This window comes from Sinocyclocheilus grahami, unplaced genomic scaffold, assembly GCF_001515645.1.
Source record: "Sinocyclocheilus grahami isolate Dianchi unplaced genomic scaffold, SAMN03320097.WGS_v1.1 scaffold528.1, whole genome shotgun sequence".
Classification (NCBI taxonomy): Eukaryota; Metazoa; Chordata; class Actinopteri; order Cypriniformes; family Cyprinidae; genus Sinocyclocheilus; species Sinocyclocheilus grahami.
In genome coordinates, this window is record NW_015505707.1 from 634,626 (window position 1) to 645,757 (window position 11,132).

Consider the following 11,132-nt stretch of genomic DNA (forward strand, 5'->3'; position numbering starts at 1 on the left):
GAGAGAGAGTGTGTGTGTGTGTGTGTGAGTGAGTGTGTGCGTGTGTGAGTGTTTGTTTGTGTGTGTGCGTGTGCGTGAGAGAGTGTGTGTGTGTGTGTGTATGTGAGTGTGTAGTGATTTGTAATACAGCTGATTCGGCCTCAGAGCATCCATCATTTCATGACAGATTGTGGCAGCGCATCTCAATAGACTTGTGTGTGACCCTGTGCTGTTGCCTGTTTTCACCAGGAGAGGGAAGTCTTAGCATTTGGTTTCACAATTAGTGGCCAGAAATGAGTTGGGTTGCTTGTGATTACTGAAAGTGATGCATAGTTACTCCACATATTATAAAGCATTCTTAAATGATGCCCCCAAATTAGTTATGTTTTGGTTTATTTTCTAAATGTATTCATAGTAAAACTCACACAATTACATTTGGGGCCCGAATGAGGCTCATTGAAAAAGTTTACTCCCTGTTGAAATAACAGCCTAAGGTGGCAAAGACGACAAGTGTCCCAAAACCGTCTAAAACCATCAAAACAGACCAGACGTAACAGCTTGGCCCGGCTGGTGTACTAGTTAACCACCGCAGGCTGTTATTTCAGCAGGGCTGCCGTGATTGTGAACAGATTTCAGTCTTTTTAATGGGTTTTGCAATCAGTTTGTCACTCAATATTATCTTAAAGGTTTCTAATTAAAGAAAATGAAAAGAATCTCACAAAATATTTAAAAATTACATGATCCAAAAACAAGTCAGCTCATGGCAATTTTGGTCTTGGAAGAGTATGAGAAATGTTTGAGAACACATTGAGATTTCTGACTTCTGATTGCAGACTGATCAACACACTCTCGTGGTAGGTCATAACTACTTAATATTTCGACCAGTTGGAGGCTAAAGGCCTGCTCACACAAAGAACGATAACTATATTACCGTCCACTTCAACACACAAAAATGCTCTGTTTATCTTGTGCGCGCTGCAGTTTTATCGTCTGCCGCTTTAAATGTTTTGCGCTCTTTAAAGAAGGATGGATTCTGATTGGCTGTAAATTGTTTAATCTACAATTAGCATTCTGAAAGTGATGCTAACTGTATCTCATTGCTCTGTGATTTTCGTTATAGTTGTGGTGTGGACTTGAGATTTGGGCTATTTGATTGTTTGTTTATTTTCACATTTGAGACATTGCCATGATCTCTTCTGAAGCTTTAGAAGAGACGCGTGTCTCTCAAGTGTCTCTCTTTTTCTCTCAAGCAACGTTATTCATAACCATTTTAGGTTTTAGCGATTTTGTACAATCTTATTTGTACGTTTTCGTACAAAAATCTGCTTATGCCGCACTGACGGTTGCGTATGTTTCTGTTGAAATCACACTTTGAAAATTCATACGATATCAGTGCCTTGTAAAATAGTTACGTTTTCTCATGGGATCAAGTTAGTTTATGCAGTTTTCTTTTTGCAGTTTGAGAAATTGTCGCGATATCTTCTGAAGCTTTAGAGGAGACACATGTGAGTTATTTTCTCTCAAGAAACATTATTTGTAAATATTTGACGTTTTGGCGAATTGGTGGCCAATTTCTTTGGATTTGTACAATCTTTTTCGTACATTTTCGTACGAATCACATAGTTCACAAAACACACAGTTAGGTCTTCTCATAAGGTTGGGTTGGTTCAGACCATTTTAATTAATTATTTAGGCCTAATGCAGTTTGAGACATTGTCAAGATCTCTTCTGAAGCTTTAAGAGAGACGCTTCTTTTTCTCTCAAGAAACAAAACAAATGGTGATTTCGTACGACGTTCTTTGTACAAAAATCTGCTTATGCCCCACTGAAATTCAGTGGTGGATCTTCATGCTTATGTTTTTCATCACATGTTTCCATTCAGATCACACTGTACGAATTTATACGATATCGCCACCTTGTAAAATAGGCCTACTTATGTTTTCCATGAAATCAAGTTCAGAAGTTTAGTTTGAGACATTAAGATCTCTTGTGAAGATTTAGAGGAGACACAAGTTAGTCTTTTTCTCTTAAACAAAACAATAACGATTTTACATTTTGGCCAATTGGTGGCTAATTTGTACTTTGTCATTTGTATGTTTTCATATTATCTGTTTACGCACCACTGACGGTTGGACATCTCTTAATTAGTTAAGTTTTCTAATGAGATCGGGTTGGTTACGACTTTAGAGAAGTTACGCTTTAGAGAAGATGCATGTGAATATTTTCTTCTCAAGAAACTACTGCTTTTAATATAATTGCATTACTTTCTAGGAGAAATTGTGAAGATTTAGAGGAGACACAAGTTAGTCTTTTTCTCTTAAACAAAACAATAACGATTTTACATTTTGGCCAATTGGTGGCTAATTTGTACTTTGTCATTTGTATGTTTTCATATTATCTGTTTACGCACCACTGACGGTTGGACATCTCTTAATTAGTTAAGTTTTCTAATGAGATCGGGTTGGTTACGACTTTTTTTTTTGAGTCGTTGTTTTATATAACCACTTTGAGTCACAGTTTGAGACATTGTCGAAATATCTTCAGAAGCTTTAGAGAAGATGCATGTGAATATTTTCTTCTCAAGAAACTACTGCTTTTAATATAATTGCATTGCTTTCTAGGAGAAACACTATAGTTTCTAACCACCTATTTTTATGTGCATTTCCGGATATCCGAATAAATTCCTCAATGCATTATTTGTAAATGGTTTATGCGATATTCCAATTTTGTGCACGAGTTAAATTCGCAGCTTTGGATGGAAACATAGCTATGGCACATGGTATCTAAAAACCGTGTTACTTTTTTTTGTAGGGGCCAATTTATCAACATGGAAAGTACAAGGCATGTAAAGGATAAATCTGTTTTCAGTCGTGGAATGAGATAACAGACATTTGACCTTCCTTACACTCTCCCAACATTCCCCACAAGACGCACACAAACGCTGGCCTACAATTCATTCAGTCATTTCTATTATCTGTATGCAGTGCCGGTCGGGTCGTATCAGTCTGCAAGGCGACAGCTTCAGGGACGACGAGAGGAGAGGTTTGCCCATCTAACGGGAATTCGGTCGCTGACTCAGTCCGCTCAGACTCTCTCCAAATTGAACCTGCAAGGCCTCGGTTCAGATTGTATCCCGAGTCGTGATGATAAAGGTCGCAGGTCTTTGAAAGCGGCCCGCTGTGAGACAGCAGGTCCTCAAAACACAGATGGATGAATTGAGGATCGCCTCGTTGGCATCGGCGTGAGCAGGGATGTTTCCCGCCTCGGGGAAATGGAGGAAGCATCTGCGTGTGTTGGAAATGCACTTCTGTTACTTTGGATCGATTCACAAGAGCTTCACTATGAGATACAGCGCTGAGAGGCTGGGCATCTGAAAACAGCTGGAAAAAGAGTAGACTAGTGAGAAAATGTAGTCAAATAAGTGAAACATACTTTAACATGTCACATTTAGAAATATTACAGATATTATTACGTTTATATACTTGAAGTTTAAGTTGTTCAAATATAAAAAATAGTTTTTGCTGTTTATTTAATATATTCTGTTTTGATTTGTATATAGATTTATACTATAGTAGAGTTTTTGATGCTTTTCTTCCCTGTTGCTCCAAGTAGTTGGTTAATGCGTTTTTATTGTCAACAAGTGGAAATTTGTCATATGCCATAAACAATCTATACAACAACAAAATAGAATAACTCAACCCGAAGCACTGAAAATCATCACAGGTCAGTGTATATCCATCACCATTTGTCAAATTGATGTGTTTCTATCTCTAAACATTATTTTATAGCATTAAAGCTGTATGTCATGCACGAACAGCAGTGCATGATCCCGGTTATTATTGCATGTTTTCCAGACTGTTCTCTGACCTTGACCCGGGTCTGTCTCTTGACAGATATTGGCAAATGTTATCGGCTTTCTTCTGTAAAGGTTTATTTCATGGCTCTGTTACTATGGCACTGACACATGCACAATATTCCTTCATGGGAAAACCAACCACACCTGAGATGCTGAAGAAAGTATGAGTGGTGTTTGCATGTGCAAAACTCAATACCAGCATGCGACAGTGTTTTGGGTGGTTGTGAAGGTGTTACTAAGACGTTCTTGGTGGTTGGTAGATTAATTATTGTAGTCGAATTACTAGGCATTGGTAAATGAGTCCATGCATGTCTAAAGACATCATTATAAGAGCTCCGAGAACAGAAGACGTAAGTGATTTGAGCAGCTTCTACTGTCTGATTTACATTCTAAACACACTCAGGGTCGAGCTGCCGCCTAAAGTCGTTACAATAAAACTACTGTAGCTACCTTTGTATGAGCAAGACAAATTAAATCAAACAAAATCACAGACACATTCCAAAAGCTACTTCTCTGATCCACCATATTAATACTTGATGATTTTACATAAAATAAATGCAACATTTAGTTGGAAACAACAGTTGCCATGGGGATTTTTGTAAGGGCAATGGTAATAAGTCAGACACATTAATTGTGTGCTAACTGTCATCACCATCTCATTCTGTCCCCATCGCGGCCTTGTGACCGGCGCTTCACCCCGAGACATTCGAGAGACTCTTCCTCTCATTAGCCAACTATAAGCCGCTTTGGATAAAAATGTCTGCAGAATACTAATTAACCGCAACATTTCACACATTATTTATTAGTGTATTTGACCTCAGAGGTACAGATTGTGCTGGAAATGTATAAGCTAACGCAAAGCCAGCAGAATGATTTATCCTCCGCGTGCGGTGCCAGTGAAAGCACGCGACCCCTTTTTCATATCTCATCGCTGTGTGGAAGCATAATGTATTTATTTGAGCGTTTTTGCTTCATATCAACAGAAAATACTCTTGTGAAGTCAAAAGCAAAGTGACATTTACCCCTAGAGTTAATGCATTTGAAAGTGGAGTTTTTGTTCGGCTCGCAGGCAAAACTGCCGAAGCTTCATCAAGCTCCATTATGAATAGTAATATCTGTCATTCCGCAGCTGCTCGAGTGGATTAGGTTTAGGTTTTGACTAACTCAATTTACCATATTAAACATTTGGTTGTTACAGACCCGGGTTCCAGAATTAACTGCCAGTGGCAGAAATATGGCCATACATATTTATTACTCACCTAGAAACTGTATTTTGCATTATTTTCATTTAAAAATCAATGTGTTGTTATTTAGTTGCTTATCCTTATGCATAATCACAACAAACTGTGAAACCGGTAGCATCATAACAGATATCGTGTTCCTTATTTATTTGCATGGCCTTTTCATTTTTTTTTAGCACACCATTTGCATCTTTTTGATTTGATTCACTTGCGTCAGACATTTGTGAGCATTTATTACGTTTCTAAAAATGCTTTCCTCCTGCTGGTTTTATTTACTCATCACACCAGTTTTTACTCGCATTTGACGCTTACCGAGTTAATTTAGGATCCTGCCCACACTTGTGCAGCTTCTGCGAAGCGTTTTACGTCACGGGTTTGTTTGAAGCCGAACTGAATGCTCTTGAGGACTGAATCTCGTATTCCTGAATCTTTTTTGTGCTTCAGCTCCATATTTCCAGTTGTTTTGATGAGTTTTCTTTGACCCACAGAGGAGCACATCACGACCACTAGCATGCTTCAGTTACATTTCTATTAGAAGTAGCACTAACTATTGAGGAAATTATTAAAGTTTTAATCAGATTCGACTATAAAATCTTCGTCCACATCTCTCTCTCTTTTCAACAAAGAGTTTTTCTTCCTGCCACTTCAGTATAAGCCCCACATATACAGTGTATATATATATAGTGTATAAAGTGAATATGGAGGTTGTTATCTTAAGGAGCTGTGATATTTAAACATTAATTGGTGTAACCTAATGTACACTTTTACTTTAGGAAAGAAAGTGATACTTTCATTCTGCAAGGATGCATTAAATTGATTTCAATTGATCACAAATGGAAAGACATTTACAATGTCACAAAAGATGTATGTTTCAAATAAATGCTGTTCTTTAAACTTTCTATTCATCTGTGAATCCTGAAAAATAAAATGTATCACCGTTTCCACAAAAATATTGTGTTGTCAACATTGATAATAATCAGAAATGTTTCTCGAGCAGCAGATCAGCATATTATACTGATTTCTGAAGATCATGTGACACTGAAGACTGGAGGAATGATGCTGAAAATACAGCTGCGCATCACAGAAATACATTACATTTTAACAGATATTCACATAGAAAGCAGTTGTTTTAAATTGTAATAATATTTCTCACTTTTTTTTACAGTATTTTTGATTAAATAAATGCAGTCTTGGCATCAAAACATAAAAAAATCCTACCGACCCCAAACCTTTTAACAGTAATGTATTTAAGTTGATTTAGTCATATTAAATCATATTTCAATTTTTTTTATATATTATTAGACACAATGTTTTACAGTGTAGTGTGCATACCATAGTTGTCTTCACTCTCCAGTGCCTGCAAATATTTCTAGTGTTGACCAGTATTTCTGAAGAATCTGAGTTCTGCTCAGAATGATTCTTGGTCACTAGACCTCATGAATTTCTTGTCATCTGAGTCCAGCCATCCTACAAGACGTCTCACACCCCGTCAGACTCACTCAGTTTGTCACTCGGCCGGTCACCACATCCTCCCAGTGCTGAAGCTAATGAGCCAAACACTGTACTCTCTGCATGGAGTTTGTCAACTGTGAGCGTAATGTACTAGCTCCTCCTGATTTAGGACCTGCTCTCCTATCCCAAAGTTTTCCCTAAGCCATTATAGCAGAAACTTTAAAACTGTCCTCAGATCAGTGATAAGCACTGACTAATGTACCAGCATGGCAGCCGGTTTCCTCTGTGCTGCCACGAAAGTGGCGCAGGCTCCACGCTGTGACCATCATCTGTGGGAAACCTGGAAAATGGGACATCGTTTCATGGTCTGGCAATTTTACTGTTATTTTTCCATTTGGAAACTTTAATGATCTGTTGACTGTGAAATTGGTGAAGCATTTGTGCCTATGTTTGTATGCTTGCGTAAAGTGTATTTCTGAGTATTAAAGTTCAGTGTGTACGTCAACATGTTCCAGACATGAAGGATTCCTCCAATCACGTGTCTTGCTGCTGTATGGTAATGCCTCAGCAACCAAAAAAAAAAACACCATAGCAACCACCTAAAGCGCTCCAGAAACTACATAGCAACACCCTATTCAACTGCCCAGAGCAACCAAGAAATTGCATAGCAATGCCCTAACAAAAATACAAAACATAATAACACATTAGCAACCACCTAAAATACCCTAGCAACTGCATAGGAATTCCCTAGCAACCACCCAAAACACCCTAGTAACTGCATAGCAACACCCTAGCAACCACCCAAAGCACCCTAGTAACTGCATAGCAACACCCTAACAACTGCCCAGAGCACCCAATAAATCGCATAGCAATACCCTAGCAACCACCCAAAACACCCTAGCAACTGCATAGCAATGATCTAGCATGCCCTAGCAACCACTCAAAAACATCGTAGCAACTGCATCATGAAATGCCCTGCAAACTGCATAGCAACCACCCAAACCACACTAGAAAATGCATAGCAACATCCTAACAACCACCTAAATACCCTAGCAACTGCATAGCAATGATCTAGTATGCCCTAGCAACCACTGAAAATGTCTTAGGACCTGCATCGTAAAATGTACTTCAAACTGCATAGCAACATCCTAGCAACCACCCAAAACACCCTACCAACTGCATAGCAATGCCCTAGCAACCACCCAAAATACCATAGAAAATGCATAACAACATTCTAGCAACCACCTATACACCCTACCAACTGCACTGGAATGGCCTAGCAACCACCCAAAACACCCTAGCAACTGTAAAGCAATGCCCTAGCAACCATCCATAACACTCAATATACTGCAAATCATTGCCCTAGCAACCACCCAAAACACCTTAGCAACTGCATAGCAATGCCCTAGCAACCACCCAAAACACCATAGAAAATGCATAACAACATTCTAGCAACCACCTATACACCCTAGCAAGTGCATAGCAATGCCACAGCAAACCCAAAATGCACTAACAACTGTTAAGCATAACGTTAGCAACCACCCAGAGCACTCTAACAACTGCATAGCAACACCCTAACAAACACCCAAAACATTCTAGCAACTGCAGATTAGTATCTTAGCAACCACCAAAAACACCCTAGCAACTGTAAAGCAATGCTCTAGCAACCATCCATAACACTCAATATACTGCAAAGCATTGCCCTAGCAACCACCCAAAACACCTTAGCAACTGCATAGCAATGCCCTAGCAACCACCCAAAACACCATAGAAAATGCATAACAACATTCTAGCAACCACCTAAACACCCTAGCAAGTGCATAGCAACACTTTAGCAACCCAGAACACCCTAGCAACTGCATAGCAACCACCCAGAACACCCTAGCAACTGCACAGTAGAGAACTAATACAGAATATTCTGGAGACTTCTAGAGGGTTGGGCTGTAGTTGATGTCTCACGTTGTCTAGGTTCCTGACTAAAATGTATGAATAGTTACATTTCTAAACAATGTTGGGGAAAGTTGTTTGATAAATTGCATTTCACAGTTTTTTTATTAGTTTGGAGGAATACTGAATCTGTTTTTATGCGAGAGAGATGAGTAAATGTATGTTTTGTCTAGATTTAATTTAGATTTTCATCTAGATGTTAAACATTTTTAAAAATCATGTGCACACGACGTCTCTGCACGTACTGCCAAGCTGTCAGTGAATGCATGGGAAAACCAAGTAACTTGAAAAAGTACCTCAGATACTTTCTTGTAAATTAAAAAGTAATGTGTTAATTTACCAGGTACTTGAAAAAAGTAATCTGATTACGTACTTGTAATGTGTTACCCTCAGCAGTGTTTATAAACACCAATGATATTTGTTTTAACACACATCACAAGCAGAACGTAATCCAAAGGTTTTCCAGCTTTAGCGGCTCAGTTCCCTGTAGATTTGGACAAGAAGCTTCTTGACCAGTCAGAGCTCTTTTTTGGTGTCAGTCTCTGGACATTTAATGTGGGAATAAGTCTATTCAGAGGTTAGAGAAGTGCCAGTCAGTTTCCAGTCTCTGGGCTCGGACTTGCTGTACCCTTCAGATGTGAATCAGCGAGTCCCGCGTCTCTCTATGAAGCAGTGACATTGGCTGGTCAACGTTTCAGCTCTGAAGAGAAAGAGAGCAAGATTGGTATCTCACCTTCAAGGACCCAGAGGAAAATTACATTTAAATTTGAGATTGGTGACCCTCTTCTCCTTCGGAGCATTGTGGAAATGAAATTAATGGCCCATGGGTACGACTCCAGGGTCTGAGGAGAGAGAGCAAGAGAGATGAATCAAAAAAGAAGAAAGAAATCAAGACTTTTTCGCTGTGAAGCAAACGTATAGGTGACTTTCTGGGAATGGAAAGGTATGAAGGCCAAGAACGTTCAAAAACACCGTAAAGGGGAGTAATTGAGAGGGAAGGGAAGCCAGAGATAGAGCAAGCAACAGAAGGAAATGAAGGCTGGCTGGATATTTGCTCTTTTCCCCCTCTAGCTGTAATTAACACTGGCTGGCTCACTCCATAAATCAACACCTGTGTGGCTTTCACAACAGGTTCACCACAGCTTCCCTCCGGAGGGCCATCAGAACGCCACCTCCACCTGAGTGTGAATGCACTCCTGTAGAGTTTTATACTCAGCTTTTATACTTTTAGGTTGCTTCGGTGAGATGAAAATATAGCAAATATTTAAGTGAAAATATGGCTCCAAAATGTCATGTAGCCAGACTTTGGCTATCACCATAAACCTGGTCCAGATTGCTGAAAAGAACTGCAGACTTGGAAGTTGCGTAGTGCCAACCAATCAGTTTGGACCGAGTTGAATTAAGCTAATAGATGGGCAGTGAGACTGTTTGTGGTTTGTGGGTGTGCACATGATATTGAATTAATTGAACAAAAGTACAGGCACGTAGTCATTGAATGCAAATTGAAAATGAGGTACAAACACATCCACAACAGAAAAATACCACCATTTTATTTTTATTTTTCTTTGTAAGCAGCTCAGATGAACAACATAGCAATGCCCTACTAACAAGCACTCAACAACAACAACAAAAAACAAGCAACTACGTTGCAACAGAGCAAAACACTCCAGCAATGACGTAACAACACACTAGCAGTCCCCAAAAACACCGTAGCAAATGCATAGCAACACCCTAGCAACCACCCAAAATACCAATGCCCTAACAAGCACTCAAAAAACAAAAAAAAAAAACTACAACTACGTTGCAACCAACCAAAAAAAAAACAAAACACTCCAGCAATGATGTGACAATGGCCTGGCAACCAGACAGAACACTCTAGCAGATGCATAGCAACGCCCTAGCAACCACTCAAAACCTTAATAATGACTGCATAGCAATGCCCTAACAAGCACTCAAAAAAACCTAGCAACAGACCAAAACACTGTAGCAATGACATAATGCCCTAGCAACCAGCCAGAACACCCTAGCAAATGCATAGCAACGCCCTAGCAACCACCCAAAACCTTAATGACTGCATAGCAATGCCCTAACAAGCACTCAAAAAAAAAAACCTAGCAACTGCATAGCAAACACCTAAAAGCACCTCATCGCACTAGCAACCACTCTAAAAACACCCTAGCAACTGCATAGCAATGCTCTAGCAGCCATATAAAACACCTCAGCAACCACATAGAAGCAAACATTCAGAATGTTATGGAGATTCATTGAGTGGTGGCATCTTTTGATTTGGGCCAATGAGAAACAACCTAGCAAACTACTTAGCAACCATGCTGTCCAATTGTCTCTGTATTAACATGATATTGAATTAATTAAACAAAATGACAGGTGTGAAATCATTGCATGCAAAATAAATGCAATGTTAAGGGTACAAACATGTCCTTTTTTCCTTTCTTTTTCTTTTGGCAGTCCAGCAGCTCTTTTGCCGCTGTGAATTTAATCATTACCACCAGTGAGACGTCTGCTCTACATGACATCAGACACCAAAACATGAGGGAGCCGCTGTGTGTGTGTGTGTGTGTGTGTGTGTGTGTGTGTGTTGAGCTGTTGAGGTTAGCAGCTCTGATCAGATCTTTTTGATCATTTTGTTGTCGGAGTCT